The sequence below is a fragment of the Canis lupus genome, chromosome 29, assembly GCF_011100685.1.
Source record: "Canis lupus familiaris isolate Mischka breed German Shepherd chromosome 29, alternate assembly UU_Cfam_GSD_1.0, whole genome shotgun sequence".
In the NCBI taxonomy this organism is placed as follows: Eukaryota; Metazoa; Chordata; class Mammalia; order Carnivora; family Canidae; genus Canis; species Canis lupus.
Genome location: NC_049250.1, coordinates 28,600,884 through 28,619,086, shown reverse-complemented (window position 1 = coordinate 28,619,086; position 18,203 = coordinate 28,600,884). Strand labels below are relative to the sequence as shown.

General features: G+C 39.3%; 1 protein-coding gene and 1 pseudogene across 5 annotated transcripts in view; both read left to right on the top strand.

The window, feature by feature from the left end:
• Positions 1-18,203, top strand: part of ZNF704 (zinc finger protein 704) — a 259,566-nt gene that overhangs the window by 69,957 nt on the left and 171,406 nt on the right. The gene's annotated exons all lie outside the window — the stretch shown is intronic.
• On the top strand, positions 17,732-17,838 carry LOC119866780 (annotated as a pseudogene).

Here is an 18,203-nt window from a genome sequence, read left to right as displayed (position 1 = left end):
TCTCCAAAGAAGACATGCAGATGGCCAATAGACATGTGTAAAGATGCTCAACATCACTTACCATTAGGGAAATAACAAATCAAAACTACAGTGAGCTATCACCCCACACCTGTCAGAATGGCTAGAATAAAAAAATGCAAGAAACAACAAATGTTGGCCAGGATGTGGAGAAAAAGGAACCCTCTTGCACTGTTGGTGGGAATGCAAACTGATGCAGCCAGTTTCCTTAAAAAGTTAAAAATAGAACCACCCTACAATCCAGTAGTTGCACCACTGGGTATTTACCCAAAAAATGCAAAAACACTAATCCAAAGGGATACATAAACCTTTATGTTTATTGCAACATTATTTACAATAGCCAAATTATGGAAACAACCCAAGTGTCTATCAACAGATGAGTGGATAAGAAGAGGTGAGATAGATGATAGATGATAGATAGATAGATAGATAGATAGATAGATAGATAGATAGAGATAGATATAATGGAATATTACTCAGCCATAAAGAAGAATGCAATCTTGCCATTTGCAATGACAATGATTGAGCTAGAGAGTATAGTGCCAAGCAGAATAACTCAGTCAAAGAAAAACAAATACCATATGATTTCACTCATATGTAGAATTTAAGAAACAAAACAAAAGACCAAAGGTAAAAAGAGAGATGGGCAAACCAAGAAACAGACTCTTAACTATAAAGAACAAACTGATAGTTACCAGAGGGGCAGTAGGTGGGGAATGGGTAAAATAGGCGATGGGGATTAAGGAGTTCAGTTGTCATGATAAAACATTAGGTGATGTATGAATTGTTGAATCAATATATTATCTACCTAAAACCAATATAACATCGTATGTTAGCTGTGCTGGAATTAAAATTAGAACCTAATAACAAAATGATTAAAAATAAAATAAAAAGAATTAGGTTTGAGCAGCACTGTCCAATAGAAATTTCTCATGAGCTGAATTATATACATATTATATATATATATAATTATATAGAGCTACGTTAAAAACAGAAAAGAAAATAATTTTAATACTATATTATTTAACTCAGCATATCCTAAATATCATTATTTCATGTAATGAATATAAAAAGTTAATAGTGAGATATTTCGCATTCTTTTTTTACATACTATGACTTCCAAGTCCAGTGTATATTTTACTCTTACATCTACTCTCAGTCTGGACTGGGCACATTTTGAGTGACCAATAGCCTCATATGGCTAATGACACCTGCATCAGACAGTATAGCTTAGATTAAAGTATCTGTTAATTATACATTTTTTAAAAATTATACATTTCAATAAAAAACTGCTGATCATTTTTCTCTGAGACAGTGCTTTCTCTCTTTTTTTACCCAAACACACATGAAGAGAATTCCTCACTCACACCAGTAAAGTGGAACGGTGGCCTCCTATGGCAGTATTTCTTAAGGGTCATGGAGGAGGAAGGAGCATCCCAGTAAGGAGGGGACAGTCAGCATCTGTGGGGTCAGGGAACATATAGTTGTGAAAAATCATGATTTTCATCATGATTCCAGAATGTCTTCTAAAGGGAGAATGTCTCCCAGTTGTGAATCACTGATGCTTTTACAATTACTATTATGAAGATGTTTAAGTTCTAGCTAAGTCAAAGAAAGGTTAAATTGGTATTGTCACAGTCCTGGCTCTTTAAAAACATAAAGGCTGCTGCATTTCCAAAGTTTAAGAGCTCCTCTTCAGTTGTTACCAGATGGACCCTGACACTCCCTATGGCAGCAACCGTTAGGACAGTACAGACATGCCCGGTCAAGGTACTTGAGGCTTGGACCTGGGCTACTGCTCTCAGTGCATTTGCTTATGCTTTTTGATATAATAATAAAGTAGTTAATACATACCACCTGTAAACTAGGAAATGCAAAAAAATATATCAAAAACTCTTAAAAACTCCTAAGTACAAACCGTTTACTTTGGCTTAAACTATAATTGATTCTCTTTTTAAATATTAACTTGTTTTTTTCCTCCTACAAACAGAGTTCTGGGTGGAGAAGTGTTAAGGGATAAGCCTGGAGAGTTAGGCTTAACTTGAAATACTTTTGGAATTTGATTTTTATCAGGTAGGTGATGGAGGTCTATTCCAGTGATGCCTTAGACTGACATTTCATTTTTTTCTTTTTAATACTATTTTATTTATTTTTTTATTGGAGTTCAATTTGCCAACATATAGCATAACACCCAGTGCTCATCCCATCAAGTGCTAGACTGACATTTCAGAGCAGTCACCTGGTATGCTGTGGGGATGAGGAGGCAGGGAGGAATTACATACATGTTTTGACATGCGGGGGGGCGGGGCAGAAAGAATAATTAGGGAGCGCCTGGGTGGCTCAGTGGTTAAGCGTCTGCCTTTGGCTCAGGTCGTGATCCCAGGGTCCTGGGATCAAGTCCTACATTGGGCTCCAGGGAGGGAGCCTGCTTCTCCCTCTGCTTATGTCTCTGCCTCTCTGTGTGTGTCTCTCATGAATAAATAAAATCTTTAAAAAAAAAAAAAAGAAAGGAAAGAATAATTAGGAGGCAGGTGTAGAATCTGAGAGAGATCATCATCAAACTTTTACGCAGGACAGAGCATCTGGTAAGAGGGCTGCTATGTTCAAGGGGGTATGAGGTGTAGATGCCACAGAATTTGAGGTGAGAGTAAAGCAGATGGGGAGCTGAATAAAAATGAAAAGGTACTAGGAAATTCTGGCTTGGGCATCTTCAGGGAGAAAGTGGTTGGTGATGCTATACCAAAAAAGAAAAAAAATTAATTCAGAAGTAATGCAAAAGCAAACAGGTGTCGGTGGAGGGAAATAAGGGGTTTGGGTTGTAGACATGTTGACTCTAAGTTGCCTTTACAATTAAACAGTAGCAAAGGCCTGCAGACTTTGAACACCTCCAGGGCACAATGCATGTATGCATGAAGGATGGTTTATAGATCAACTTAGAGTCAAATCATGATCATAATGTAAATAAATGTACCACAAGTGCTTGCTATTTTAAGATATTTTGTTGTAAAGTAAATATCGCTTCTCTACATCTTGATTTTCATTTCATATCGGCTTTTCTTAAGGCAAGCTTTACTTGCACAGCTTAATCCCTAAATGATGAAAAGATTCTGATTGCTCTTCCTCACTCAGGATTTGTTTTGACTGGATGTGGCAAACATTCACTTCTTCAATGGACTGCATAAACTCAGAAATCAGCCCCAAAGATAGTACACAGCCATGTAATAGATTTGCCTAATTTTGCTACCCCTTTCCAAGAATAACATCTCATAAGGTCATCTGCTATTTTCTACCACCCATTTGCCACCATGTACTAAAAAGGGCATAAAGTGGGGCTTTCATCTACGGAGCGTGAGATTTCATCAAATCACAGTAGAAACATACATTTTTATTCCTTGAGATTGATTACACCAGGATAGCTCTAATCTTTAATGTTGCTTGGATGTGACCAGACTTCATCAAGTCCTTTAAAGTCCACTCAGTAAAACACAGCTCTGAATCTTAAATACTGGAAAGCAGGACCTGTTTTGGGAGAGACTGTGCTCTCGAAGCACGGTTGGTAAATGCGTTACTCGCATGATTTTCAAAATATCACCTCAGTTTTTTGCACATGTGATGTAATGTCACGAATACTAAGCAGGTAGCATTGAGGATCATACAGAACTATGACCGTTGAAAGTGCCAGACAGCTGCCCGTTGACAAGGAGGGGCAGAGGCATGAGGAACACGGCATTCGGCTCCTATTGAGCCTCTCAACCTTTCCAGAAGGCATTACCCCCACCCCCGCACCAAAAGCTAAATATTTTTCAAGAATTGGGTTCTCCTACATATTTTTCTTTCAAGGCTCACAAGTGTCCCTTTTGACCCATTCCTAACCATAAACGGTGCAGTCATATGTCCCTCACATCCACAGAAAATGAAACAACTTGAAAATTAACATTTGCAGTTGTAGGGAAACATGGCTACAAATCTGAAGGAGTCGCATTGTGTCTCCTGCAGTCTGTATTCTCACTCAATTTCTAATTGACCCTTGCTCTGTAGGCAATCTAAACAAAATAAAATTCTCAACTTTAAAAAAAAAAAAAAGGTCTTTCTGCTGTCTGTTGCAGATCACTTTGGGAAGAATGTGATCTCAATCAATAGGAGTTCTTAAAGAGTGTGTTCCTATATTGAAGATAAAATAGCTTGGAAAACAGAACTGGTAGTTAGGAGGGAGGAGCTTGGGTGTTGTGCTGCTCGCTGATCACAGGAGGTCCTTTGACCTCCTCCCATGTGTCCAGGGCCAGGTCCAGGGCGGTGGGAGCCTGGCTTTCTGGCCATATCCTATCTCTCTCCCCCTGGTGGAGAGTCTCCCTTCTCGCAACATGTCCAAAGAGAATTCAGTAACCTGGACTTCCCTTACATATGACCAGGTTGGATGGAGAAAACCAAGAAGATGTAGAACTGTATTGCCTTCTTCCCAACTAGGAAGGCCCAATAATCTGTGAGGTTAAAAGGAAATAAAAGCCCATTTTTTGCTTTTGAAATATTCAACTCATGTTTACAAAATGCTTATTGTTACTATATTAAATTTCAATATTTTTCTAACCACAGTAATGGATGTGAAAACATTAGGTCATTCCTCTCACCAAGGGATCAGATGATGGTGTACTATATTTTTACATTTATATTTTCATATTTCAACTATTCTCTATGCAAACAAATGAAAAAATATATGAAGCAGAGCTGATACAGTCATAAATAAGCTAGGCTGGCATATGTATTGCCCACATTTGCTACTCTAAGAATGTTGGTTCATTGTCTATTGGCTAACTTTTTCTGGAGAGGGGGGTCAGTTATTGGATAACCACTTAGAAGTCTATTGGATGTCCACTTAGAAGTGACAGTTGTGATATGCTGTCTCAAGACCTATCCTATATAGCATTCAGTAAGCTTTCTTTTTCATTATTTAAGAAACACACTTTTCTTCACTGGATAGGTGCTCTGATGGAGAATAGGAATCTGATGAAATGAGTTCTTAGCTATTACTAGTGGCTGTGGGGCCTTCCTGCCTCACTCATCAGATCATGGCAAACTCCATTTAGCAGTGATGAAGAGCTGCAGCCCTTGGGCTCACCTGAATGTGGTACCCAGAGGCAAGGTTATCACCTCGCCTCTGGACAAGCAAGTGGCCAGGTCAACACATCTACTAAGAAACAGGTTTTCACAGCTTTTCATTGATATGTGTGATGTTTCTGGGCTCAGAATTTTCTATATTGAGTCACTCCTTCTGTTGCCACCCTCGTAAATACAGGGAGACATTATTATGTTGGAATTATGCTACTTGCATTTCCTTTGGAATTATGCCCAGCTGAGCTCACCGAGTCTGCTGTTGGCTTCCTTTGATCTCAAAAGTGAAACCACACCAGTTTGCAAGTGTGCTCCAGTATCCACACCCAAGACGGAGAGCTTCTGCTTCAGTCATTCCTCCAGCGTGTGGTGAAACTATACAAACGAGAAACGATTTCTTTGTGTACACATGGTATCAACCTGAGGACAATATGGCCCTGAGTAGCAGATGTCACATCTAGAAGTGACCCAGTGACAAACATATCTGCCATAAAGGATGTTGCTCTGTTTGGTTGTCAGTCTTATTCTTTATTAACCCTGGTCAAAATCAGACAGAAGTCCCTCCATTTGCAAAAATCAGTTGGTGGCTTGAGGATGGCTTTTACTCTTCATTAGGAGGTCTTGTCTTCATGTCATCAAATCTCCAGATGTCCTATTTGGTTTCAGAAGAACCAATCTTAATGAGGGGCAGGGGGAAACTTCCCAGACTAGAAATTTTAAAACAATGAGTTTTTCTGAGCCTATGGCTGAAACTTGAAGTCCAAATATATTTGTTGCTTCTTTATTTCCCAGACCCTGAGTAATTTAATTATGTTGATTCTCATTATCCACATAAAGGAAAAACGCAGGCCTTTTCTTCAGCCTACCTGGGCTAGAAGTAAAACAGGATATTTTGTCCAGCTGTCATAGTGCTGAGTATGATTGTCATTGTGTTATACGAAAGCCAGGTTTTATATCTCACAGAGCAGAAAGAATTATGAGCATCTTAAAAATCATCTGGTCATCCACATTCTTTAAAAGTTGGGGAAATAAGGTTTTCTTTAAAGCTGAGAGTCTGAGTTTGAATAATGGACTTAAACACTTTTTAAAAGCTGATTTTTCAAATTTTGCCACATTTTCATTTGTAAGGCAGCACTTAAAATTCATCGAGCCCTACTTTATTTGCTGATGTGCTAATAGTCTTCCTTCTTGTTCGAGAGGAAGAGATGCTACTTTCTGCTCCATCCTATGAAACACACCACCTGCTTCACCAAGCTGGAATGTGGTATTTTTCCACCAAGGAGTGCACTTGTTTTTGCAGTTAGAATGCAGCAGTGGTGTTTAAAGACTACACTGATGATAGCAAAAGATCAAAGGTGGAAGGTGATAGCAGGTGGCAGCTTAGGGGATGATCAGTGCAACTAGTGTGGTGCATGTCTGTGTGCAGAAGCATAGGAACCCAGTGAAAACCCTAGAGTTAGGGAAAAAATTAAAAATCCAAGGCAGTCATAGTTTCATATAAATCTGGCCATTCTAGGTGAAGGAGGGGAGGCCATTGTTGCTATAGTCAGAATTAAGATCAAGGACGCTTAATTTAATGGATAGAACAACTCATCTTTGTTTTCTTATTCCTGTAACTTTGGACACGAAAAACAAATGAACATATTTTAAGCAAATTTAGTGAGAAAGAAAAAAATTAGCAACCCTACAATGAGAACGATGGTATCTAATTATAATATTCTTTCCTTGACCCTTGAGAGCTTTATTTCTCTTAGTTGACTGAAATTACTCCCAAGCAATGTTCTGTGTTATCTAAGGGTACATATAAGATCAAGGACTGGGTCCCCCATGATTGCACTAAAGACTCTGCAGTTGAGCTGGTGTTGGTTGGAGGTTGTGGACTTGAGAATGCAATGTTGTGTCTTGTCTGAGTTTCTTGTTCCTCTTTGTTTACTGTGCTCCCCAGAGCTGTAGCATCACAAGCCAGTAGTGCTGGGGAACAGCATGGATGTCAGCTTTAAAGGCACTGATAATTCCGTTAAATGACAAGGTGGATCCTCAAGCTTGAAACTCCCACAGCAGGCAACTGGTCTATTGTTGAAGGGTGGGGTCTTATACACCTAGCCTTTGCCTGCCCCAATGGGAAGCCTTTGATTTTTACAGCTTGATCATGTTACTTACAGTTACATCCCCGTAGCATTTTAACAGGAAAAGTCATAAACCTTAGTGGTCACTAGCTGGATGCCTGCAATGGTGATCAGAAATAAGAATTAGTAAAAAAAATGTTTGTCCTTCTCCGATTGACTTATTTCACATTATATGGTCTCATTCTTTTGGGGAATGTAAAAATAGTGAAAGGGAATAAAGGGGAAATGAGAAAAAATGAGTGGAAAGTGTCAGAAAGGGAGACAGAACATGAGAGACCCCTAACTCTGGGAGACGAACAAGGGGTGGTGGAAAGGGAGGTGGGCGGGGGGCTCGGGTGACTGGGTGATGGGCATTGAGGGGGGCACTTGATGGGATGAGCACTGGGTGTTAGGCTATATGTTGGCAAATGGAACTCCAATTAAAAAAATATGTAAAAAAATTTTTAAAAAAGAATTAGTAAAACAAAACAAAGCAAAAGCTACAAAACCACAAAAAATCAAGGGGTAGGGCAGCCCTGGTGGCTTAGAGGTTTAGCTGCCTTCAGCCTAGGGTGTGATCCTGAGGACCCGGGATCAAGTCCCACATCGGGCTCCCTGCGTAGAGCCTGCTTCTCCCTCTGCCTGTGTCTGCCTCTCTGTCTCTGTGTCTCTCATGAATAAATAAATAAAATCTTAAAAAAAAAAAATCAAGGGGTATATTACAGCCTATATACATTGGTCCATGATGAAGTTTTCACCCTAATGGACAACCTTTTGTTTTGTGTAATACCTATATCTTTGGTGTTAAAATGGCTTTCCTTTTATGGAATCATGGTGATAGATAGAAGGTTGTTCTTAATATTTAGATTGTGGGCAACTTAACACATTAACAATTTCATGTTAGGTCCCAATTTTTTTTTTAAAGATTTTGAGGTCTTGAAATTCCAAAGTCTGTAAACTAAAGGAAAGAACTGTTCCCTAAAAGTCAAGAGACTTGGATTCTTATACTCTATTGACTGCATACTGTTGGTAAACAAAAATCTCCATTTTGACATCTGTTTTCATAAATATTTTAGACACTTGGACCAATTGAGCTCTTAAACTCTCTTCCAGAATGGATAGTCAAGAAACATTGGGATTCATTATCAAATATTGCCTTGTCTCAGGAGAAATCAGCATTTATCTTAGAGTTCAGGTCTACAATGGAAAGATAAATCCAATTAAACCTAAAGCAATTTAGGTTAATGTGTTAAGCACGTGTAACACATTATTATAAGTATTTACTTGTGACTTTTAATATGTATTATTGAATAACATCCTACAACTTGGAATGTTAATAGTAACTTCCAGGTTTTATTTATTTATTTTTTTAATAAGAATCAAATTTTTTTTTCAAAGAAGCAAATGGTTATGCCACTTAACAACACAGATTTTGGAGCAGTCAAAATTAATTTCTTTCAATGAATTATTAGTATCATCACCAAAACCCAAGTGCCTTTCTACCCACAAGAGGTATTTGGAAATATCTAGGAGGCAGTTTTGGTTGTACGAAATAGTTCAGCAGAGTGAATAACTCTCCTGCCCCAAATGCCAATGAGAGACGCTGGCTGGTTTCATATTTATGATACAATGGTGGAATAATATTGGACATAACATGATTATTACATTAACTACACAAATACTGTACACCAATATCATTGTAAAATACTGAAGATAAAATATTGTTTAACCTCAAACGAGCCTTACTGTGAGTCAGAACACTGTTCCGATGCAGTCTTTTGAGGGATTTTATTTCATTTTATAGCTTAACATAATGTGAAAGCGTATTTTCCATGTTCCAGTCAGTCCTGGGTATATTTGGCTGATAGTTTGAAGAAATAAAATCTTCCTGCAGCCTTCAGTTATTAAAATAGAACCAACCACCCACTCATTTTATTACGTTCAGTGGAATGTTTTTGAATGACAGTCTAAGTATTTTAATTGGTCTCTGGCTGATTTATAACCCCTTGTTTTATGTTTCACATTTTATATCTCAAAATTACAAGTTACAGTCCCATTTTTATACTGTGCCATTTAAACAGAGCGAACAGCATTTTTTAAAAAGGAAAAGGCAAGTTCCATTCAGAAACCCAAGGGTTATTCATTTGCATTGTCTCCACATTTTTAGGTGCTGGTGCTTTCCCGTCTGTCCCTGATGAGTATCTCTCATGCTATTCATAGAAGTTCTGTGTGTTGAGATGGGGGGTGGGCCGGGGAAGAGGAGCGGTTCCCCCAAGTCTGGATTCTCTCTGCAACCTGGAAATAAGATACGGCACCTCATCTCCTGGTTTTGAACACAGACTCACTCACCCTGTGTTCACCCTGTATACTTCCATCCCCATGCAAGGCTTCATGCTCCATGCATGTATTCTGTGGCTCTTCGCTTTTGTTTTCATAAACTTACATGCAAAAGTTCCTTGGAATTCCACTTATTGGACCATAGGGACCAGAGAGGGAAAACAGTGCTAGTTCTTCCTCCAATCCTAAGCCTTGAGTCATGCCACACTTGCATCATTTTACATATCTACCATCACCGCTTCACTTATTCAGAATGGTAATTACACATCCACTTGTCGGTTTGTGCCCAGGCACAGCTTTGTGTGTGTCCAAACAGAAGCAGAATCCGCAATTAACTGTACTTGTTTGCAAGGACCTTGGGAGTTTTGCTGTTTGACCGCCTTTATCTAGGCGCTTTGGTTTTATGTTGTATAGCTTTGTCTCCGGGAGAAGGTGAGCATGTTAGGAAATTAAAATAACTTTTCTGTTCTTTCAGTGTGATATCTTGCTTCCCTAAAGAGTTTTTTTTCTTCTGAAGAATATATTTATATTGGGTGGTTGGCTCTTTCTGGGCTGTTTCCAAGAAAGATTTTTGAAACGTGGAACTATACGATGAACAGCAGTTTTCTTTGACAATCAACTTGCTCTGATGGTTTTCTTGCTTAATTACATCAGAATCAAACTCTGAATTATTACTATACGGGTATATTTCTTCAGAAGGCTAAGAGAATTGGAGAAACTCAAGCTTCTGCCCTAAAAGTACTTGTATTGGAAAGAAACAGGTCATCCAAGCACAAAAGTCCAAACACACCAAAACAGTGTTAAGAATTCCTTAGCAGTAATACGTTTCTCTTCCTCTGCGGTGTGCATACATCTTGTCTATTTGTGTTTGCAATGCTTAAACCCCCTCAGTTTTGTCAGTGTGCTACTGCTCAGTTTTGTCCAAGTGATGTCAATTTTCTTCCTATTTGCTTCCAGTATAGATTTCAGATGCTGTCTATGTAATGATTCCTACCCAGTTGCGACACTCATTATGATGGCTTTGCCACATTAGTTGAAATTCTTCCACTTTCTTGTTTATATTGGATATTATCCAATGCACTTAGCACATAGGAACAAATCACCCTTCTTTCACTGATTAAGAGATGACACTGCGTTGTCTCAGATAACCAGTTCCCTTTTCCCTGCCAAATCGAAACAAGTAACTCTTCTCAGTTTTCATCCTGGCACATAGAAAGCAATCAATAAAAAGAATGAACGAGACCTCCTTAATTTACTGTGGTGGCCTATATTGCTCATGATCCTTTTTTGCTTATTGTTATTTTCTTCTCATTTATGCATTTAATTGTTCTTTTTATTATAATGCAGGATACAGTCATTTTAAACAATTTGTATAGATAAGCAGAAGAAACAAAACAAAATGTGCCCATAAACCAGTCATTAGATGGTAACTACTATTAACACCTTGATGTGCATTTTTCTGTTCATTCCTTTAGACTTAGGTATACAAAGAATACTTATTCCAAGTAATAGTTTTATATGACATGTAATTTTAGAACTTTTAAGATACGTATTGTAATTAATACATTGCAGACAAATTTTGTGAATATCTACATTCATCTAGGACATAAATTTAATTTTAATTATATCATATGTATATACTATTTTTATTTAACCAATACCCTAGTGGCCATTTTGGTTGTTTCCATTTATGTATTATCACAAACAGAATTATAATTTACTGAACCGGTTATCGACTGCAGTATAACAAGTTATCCCAAATTCCTACTGGTTTAAAACAATACAAATCAGTTTCTGTAGGTCGGGAATCTGGGGATGGCTTGGCTGAGTCCTCTGCTTCAAGAGCTCTCACAAATCTTCAGTTAAGGTATTGGCCAGGGTGGGATCTCATCTAAATGCTTGACCAGGGTTACTTGTACTTTAAGCTCATGTGATTGTTGCAGAATTCACTTCCTCAAAGGCTATTGGACTGAGGGCCTCAGTTCCTAGCTGACTGTTAGCTGGAAGTGACTCTCAGGTCCTTACCGTGTGGGCCTTCCCAGCGTGCCAACTTGCTTCAGCAAAGCCAAGAAGAAGACTCCTTCTTCACTCCTGATGTGTTAAAAGGATATCATGCACTTACTTTGCCAGAGAGAAGGTCTGCCAGCAAGACAAAAGTCAGGACCTTAGGTAGCCTAATCAAAGAAGCTATGCACCATCAACTTTGCTGTGTTCTGTTTTTCAGAAGCAAATTACTAGGCCAGCCCACTTCAAGGGGAGGAGGTTATACAAGGGCATGAATACCAGGAGGTAGGGATCATTGGGAGTAATTTTAGAGTACACCACCAGGGTTAACTGTCCTGTAGCTAAGCCATGTGCACACTCTTACATATTTGTAACTGATAAACCTGAGAAAAAAATATTCCTGATATGCGGGGGGCCCGGGCGGGGGCGGTGATGTCTATTGCCAAATTGCTTTGCAGAAGTTGTTCGAGTTTGCATTCCCAACAGCGCCTGCGCTTCCAGAAAACCTGAGCAGTTCTGTTTAAAATCTTAGTCTAATAGACAAAAGAGGTACCACTTTGAATCCCTTTCCTTTGACTTTCACGGTGTTGAACTTTCCAGCATTCCTGCTCACTGGCCTTTTCTTTTCTGTCTCTTTTCTCTACTCTTCTTTCTAACCCCATATAAGATGGTGCCCAAGGGGTCTGCTCATCAGCCTAGTTTTTCTTTTCCCAGTCATTCAGCAAATGTTCAAGGCTGACAATGCCCCATACCTTCGGTGAGGTCACCTACTCCAAGGTCAGGCACCCCTACTGTGAGCTGATTGTCAAGCAAAAGTCCAACTCGGCCCTTTCCCTGGATTTTGTTCCCACGTTCCAACCACCTGCAGATGTACCTACATGGATGTGCCAGACATACCTCGGACTTAACCTGTCCACTTGATCACATCTTTGCCTTGGCTCTTTACTCCCCACATGTGCTTCCCTTCCTAGCTGTTCCTTGCTGCCTTCCTGACAGTACTGCCACCATTCTTTCAGTCCAGATGACTATACACAAAAAACTCATCCCTGGGAGCCAGCACAGAGTAAGGAAGAGTTTGGAGGTATAGGCAGTAGTCACTTTGGGAGTAGTGGAGTTCAGTGATCCACATGCTCCAATGAATCAGTCTGCTAATAGGACTATGGTTCCCACAACCTAGATTCAGTAGTCATCTCTCTACTAACACTGAGCCACGAAGGTTCTGACATTTCCTGTGCCTGGGATAGCCTGCTCCTTTGATAATATATAATTCTGGGCCCTGCATTTCTCCCCTGCTCTGATTGGTGATGGAAATCTCTTTCCTCCTCTTGGGAAGATTTTGCTGTTTGTTTTTGCTTAGGGATCTCCAGGGACAGGGACTGCTCTAGCTACAAACACACTATTATTCCACTTCACCTCTACATATATTCTTCTGTCACAAAGGTGGAGTGGGAACCAAGGTCTTTCTTCGCTATTCTCTTTTACCCAAAAGTGCAAGGAGGCTTACACATGGAAAATACTCTTATATTCCTCACTCTCATTTTAATTGTTTCTTTTCTTTAAGATTTTGTTTATTCAAGGAGACACACAGAGAGAGGCAGAGGCACAGGCAGAGGGAGAGGGAGAAGCAGGCCCCTCACAGGAAGCCCGATGCAGGACTTGATCCTGGACCCCAGGAGCATGCCCTGAGCGAAAGCCGACGCTCAACCACTGAGCCACCCAGGCATCCCATTTTAATTCTATTTCACCTGAATATATTGGGCAGAGCAATACCTTTATCTCCCAATGGGCTGAAAGATCTCATGCATATACTAAACCAGCTCCACTTCAACTTGCAATGCTCTGCTCTGGCACCCACTTTTCCCGCCTCACCCCCAACCTCATGCTGCATCTTAAAATACTATGTGAGTTCTTCTCTTCATTCATTTCCCTCCACCCTGACACATGGACCTTGTGATGTACATCATCTTTTTCCCTCTTCACAAGGGTCTCTCAACCTGGATTTTTAGTTCATCCTTCCTTCGTTGTCTGCAGCACCTTCTATGTTTCCTCCTATCTTAGTCCTTCCCCTTTCCTTTGAGGATCCCACAGCATCCTCCAGTAGTCTTACTTCCACGCCCTCAGAGCTTGCCCAGTATGCCCAATGTGCTCCTCACTGAAGCCTGCACCTCATCCTCTCACCTGGGATTTTGGCACCTGCCATTAGCTGCTCTTCCTGCTTCTCCATGCTGGCATTCATCCAGGAGGCTCCTGCCACACCGATCTTTCTTTAGGGTCCTTGTCACCTGGTCAGTTCCTCACCCATAGTTTCCCATTTCCCACCATTGTTTTTTTTTTTTTAAGTCTATAAATGGACCCCATCTTATGTATGTATGCATGTATGTGATTTTTATTTCCTGTAACTTTCTGACACACTGTCATCACTGTTCATCACTGTCTTTTGCCCATGGTTCTTCCTTCGCTCATCCCTTTCAAATCTTCCTTCCCCCTAATTGATCTAATGTCCCGCCCATCCCCGAAGTTCAGCTCAAGGCCCATCTACTCTCACTCCAGCCCAGGGATCCTTCACCCTAACCACATGATAGCATCACTGCAGTATTTCTCAAATAATACTTAACCTGGGCCTGATCCTGAAACAATTGAAGACTGAACTCTTGGGTGAGACTCAAGCAGCTTTCTTTTTTATGTATTTCCCCCATGTGATACTAATGCACACTAACCAATGAGAATGACAACTGCTAACTGAATACAATCCATGGGCAATGCTGTGGCTCTTAGAACCAGCCCCATACAGTTTCATCCTCTTTCCCACCTCGTTTGCTTTTATTCTCTGACCAGAAGCTGATACGTGTGCTCATCGGTGAATATCTGTTGACTGACAAGTCACTTGATTTTAACATACAAATAGCACATTCATAAAAATTTATCCTTCATCTGTTTCTTCTTGGCAGCCTTTGTTGAGTCTGGTAATCTATATCCTCATCAGAGACAGAAGCCAGCCTTGGGATAATGGCAAAAGCTTTGGAGACACTCACTTTGTTATATTCACCCAGTGTTTAATCGTTGAAGCCAAACCACATAGGTTTGGGGGTTGGGAGGTTATTATTTCTGATCTTTGCAGTATTCTTGGTATTTACCATCTTTAACAATCCATTTTTATTTAGCCAATGACAATATTTTGTCTAAATTTACAATATACTCTACCTATCTAAATATGGTAGCTAAAATTAGACATGATGATCAAGAGCCAGTTGCTCTGCCACCAGAGCCTGACCCAGGGACGCTGAGACCCTCTCAGAAGTATGCCTTGGTGTCCATGCTGTGTAGCTCCTCACAGTAGGCCAGTTTTTAATCATCTCTTCACTTTACAATTATCATCAAAATGCCTTTTTACTCTTTCACAGAATCACTCGGGTTTCTTCCTAATGAATGTTTTTGGACTGTGTTTACTTATGGTTTCCCTTGGGTTTAGCATGGTGTCATTATATGGGAAAGCTCAGTAACTGAAGCCAGTGGGGCACAGAATATTATTTCATTTTACTTTAACACTTTGTAATGCTTTGAAGTACATCATTCTCCAAACAACGGCAATTTTAATTTTAAACAATTTTTAATGAAAACTTACTTTCAGAAGTTCATATTTATTCAAAGTCAGCCAGCAGTATTTCAGAGTAGAGGTCCCTTGGAGATCTGCTTTAAGAATAAAAATGGGCAGCGGTGAGTATCTTAGTTGTTTTTAAGTGGGTATTTTTAAATTACTTAAGGGTGCTTGACATTATTTTTATCAGTTAAAATTGTTTTAGCAACACGTAGTAGAAATAGAAACTTCAGTAAGAGTGGCTTAAACAAATTCATTTTTTTCTCCTCTGCGTAATAAGAAGTCTTAAAGAAACCACTTCATAGCTTATAGAGTAACTCAGGATGTCATAATAGGCCCGTGCTCCTTGTGATTTTACCCTCCACCTTCCCCCATAGGTGGCTGTCATCCTCCTAGACCTAACATTCTTTCTGTAGTTTCTGACATTGCGCTTGTTTCCTGACAGAGGCTAGAGAAAAGGCCGAGCAGAAAGGGAAGAGTTATTTGCTTTTTTTATTTTTATTTTTTAAATTTTTTCAAAGATTCTATTTATTTTTTTTGAGAGAGAGAGAGAGAGAGAGTATGAGCAAGGAGGGAGGAGCAAAGGCAGATGCAGACACGCCACTGAGCCGGGAGCCCAGCCCGGGACTCGATCCCAGGACCCCTAGATCATAACCGGAGCTGAAGGCAGTTGATTAACTGACTGAGCCACCTAGGTGCTCTGAGTTTGCTTTTTTTTAAAGGCCTTCACTGAAGGCCACCTTGTGCCTTCCAATCATATCTCATAGGACAGAATTGTCACTCAGCCACTCCTACAGCCTGGGAAGTGTACTTTCTGAACTGGAAACATCACCATCCCAAATATGCCAAACATTCTGATAGTAAGAAAGAAGGAGAAACTGATTATAGAATTGGCAGTGTCTGCCATTCTATTTCAATGATTATTTTAATTCTTTTTCATAATTTGTTGTTAGAAGTTATGAATTTAATGGTCTTAAAAGACAAGAAGGGCTATTAACTCAAGACCAGCATATGTGAGATTTTTATAAATTATAAACAAGTTGGGTTCAACTGAGCAGTTTTACTCTATTGGTTTTCCTTTTTTATGTTTATAGTAGTATTCAGCTATTTTAATTGTTCCAACACTTTTTAAATATCTTGTCACTGCATCTGTACGAAATACTGATTATTGTCATGCATGGAATTTTATTAATAAAAATAAAATGTGTCATAAATTCATGCTGCCTGGTGTTTTGATTTTGAAATTTGCAAATATACTTGAAATCCTGCTAATATGGGAAAATAGGAACCTGCTGAATCATTATGGCTTCAATATGGCAGAGAAACTGTGTATCCCCCTCCCCCCACACTCCCATCAGAGTGGGCATTTTTAGATGAAAAGTTTATTATAATTAAGATAATTTTATAAAAGATATTAATTCCTTTATAAGTTTTTTTCTTCTTTCTTCACAACATCCTGGTGGTACTCATTGGTCATTCTCTGTCACAAACTCCATTGTGAAGCACAGACCTCAGAAATTGGAGGGAGGGAAGGCAAAACTGAGCTGTGATTGTTGTCAGCAGAAAATATACTGGGAAGGAGTGAACACAAGGCAGTAAAAATTTGTCTTAATTTAAAAGAAAGAAAAGAGAAGGGAAGGGAAGGGAAAAAGGGAGGGAGTGAGGGAAGGAAGGAAGGAAGGAAGGAAGGAAAGGAAAGAAAAGGAAAAAAACTAAAATTAGATGAATCAGCCATTCTCATTGAGTCAGCAGAAATACATTTTTATTCATTTAATTTCTGCTGATCTCATTATGCACAGTTTATAAGAATATAGGTGCATGTGTAAAATGCAGTTACCCTCCACGTGATGCCACGGCTGTGTTTATTGAAAGTTTAGCTTAGGAAGCTCTTTCATCTTCTGACGGTTGTGGGGTGTGTGTTATTCTTTCTCTGAGTAGGAACATCTGGGGTGCTGATGACATGTTGGTGACATGATTAGACCTTTATCATTATTTACAGAGAGTGAAGGTATGTGAGCGTGCGTGCACGTGTGCAAATGTGCATGTACACACGTGCTCCCATGTGCATAATTTTTAAGGAAAGGGGGAGGTAAAAAGCAAAAGAATCTGGCAACATATCTGAAAAAGGTGTTCAGAATTGCCTGATTTCCTTGGATGCTATCCCAGAAGCTTCTCATCAGATGAACTAGCACACAGCACACAGCAGATGTAAAATAGAGCTCAGAATCTTTTCTCTACATGAGGTTATTGCAATGGTTCAAATATTTGCTGTAATCTTTGCAGTTAAAGTGTATACTATCCACCTCTACTTCAGTCACATTTATTCAATAAAAACAAGTCTCTTCTGTTCTTTAGTATATTTTACTTCTGTATTTAAGAACTAAAGGGAACTTATTAAAAATGTGTTCTTTTTGTATAATAATAATCCGGAGCCTTACCTATTCATTTATTGATTTAAAAATCTTAATCTTTTGGGCCATAAGTGCATGGGTTTATATTATAAGACCATTTTTGTAAAGGCAGCTCTTATTATAGGGTTAAGACTTTTTGCTTTAGGAGACATGGCATCGCTGCTTAGCCTTTTGGCTAAGATCAAGTGTAGTATCTGTTCTTATCAACTTGGGAGACATGGCTCTCAGTGAGTCCAGTCTGTGACCCAGTATAAGAATCTCCATCATAACATCCAGGACAAGCTAATGGTCACTCAGTCTCTGAGCTTGTCTATTTATTCAGAGTTTATGACTTTTCAAGACCAGCTCATTCCTTTTTAAGACAAAGTTCTGATTTTTATAGATTTTTCTTCATGTTAACTTCAAATTGTCTTCCATGTAACTTCAGTGGTTGGTTCTGGTTCTGCTCTATGGAGCGACCCCAAATTACCCCTCTTCTATGTAAGTTACTCTAATATTTGAATGTAACTATTATATGCTTTCTAAATATTTTCTTCTCCAGACCAAAAATCTCCATAAAAGTTCAAAGCAGGGCAACAGTAGTGTATGGAGGTGTGGCAGGGCATTTTTCAAGTAAAGGCCAGTGGG